The following is a 1,302-nucleotide window of genomic DNA, read 5'->3' on the forward strand; positions in this document are numbered from 1 at the left end:
AAGCTAGGCCCGTCGGCCCTCTAACCATCCCATACAAGGATCCTCCCATAGGCTCAAGAACTAGACATCTCGGTCCCCTGACCATCCCGTGAGGTTTTGCTTAAGGGCTCAGAAACTAGGTCTATTGACCCTCTTGACCATTCCGATCACATAATCTCATTCTCATGCTAGATACTCATTCATAACATAAGCATATATAATTTACTCTAAAAGATATGCTTTAAGACTTAAGGAAAGTACCACTCACCTTGATAGTTTAGGAACTTTTCTTTCTAGAAGTTCCTTGATCTTCCCGGGCCCCTCTTTTGAACCCTAAATTCCAAATTCAAATTAAAGCTTAGATTACTCATAGTTCTAAGCTTTATCTCGAGATACTTCCTTCTACAAAAATGCTCTAAAATGTCTCAAGAAGCTTACTCAAAATATTAGCTCATAACTTCTCGTGGTTTGGCCGGAAACATCAAAACATCAAGACTGGTCCAGCTTATCCGACAACTCGACCCCTCTGTTTTGTCCCCATTCTCCAGCCCGATTCCATGAAGATTCTTCTCCGGCAGCCCTACCCTGAAAACTAGACTCTCCTAGCTTTCAGATGACTTTGAAATCACTTCAAATACACGAGTATTCTAGGAGAACTTCTTGTCCAAAGTTGATGCTACTTCCTACCCTTTCTGTCCGACAGCATCTCCCCTCTTGGAACCTCTTGAACAACGCATGGTCTTGCTACCAACGCATGGTCTCCTCCAATACACTCTTCTTTATGTCCTTTGAAGAAAATTTGAGTTCTCATCTGAAGTCCTTGGCTCTATTTATAGGCATCCAAGATTGCTCTAAGGCTGACACCTCCTACTTGGCCACATGTCCAAGTGTCTTTCCCTTACACTATCAACGCAATCTTGCATCAGCGCAACCCAAGGTGTCTTGCTCCCCTTTTACCAACGCATAGCCCTCAACTTTGCATGTCTTCTTATGCATCCACTTCATTTACTTAAGGCTTAAGATTTCTTCCCAACAAGCCACATGTCTAGATGACGTCCTTGAATGCATCCATCCTCCATATGCGTTCATTCTTCATATGCGTTCATCCAACCACAAATGCGCCCATCCAATTGCCGCAACCTACTTATGTCTGGACACCATCCCTTGGCGCATACATCCATTCAATCTTTTCTTGTGCATCTAATTGACGCAACTTGGTCACTTATGCTAGATGCTCGCAAGCTCCTCTTTGGCCGCATATCCTTCTCCTTCGCATGGCTTTCCTTTGCTCTATGCGCTCAACTAGGATATTGACCAACACTC

Source organism: Benincasa hispida, chromosome 6 (assembly GCF_009727055.1).
Source record: "Benincasa hispida cultivar B227 chromosome 6, ASM972705v1, whole genome shotgun sequence".
Lineage (NCBI taxonomy): Eukaryota > Viridiplantae > Streptophyta > Magnoliopsida > Cucurbitales > Cucurbitaceae > Benincasa > Benincasa hispida.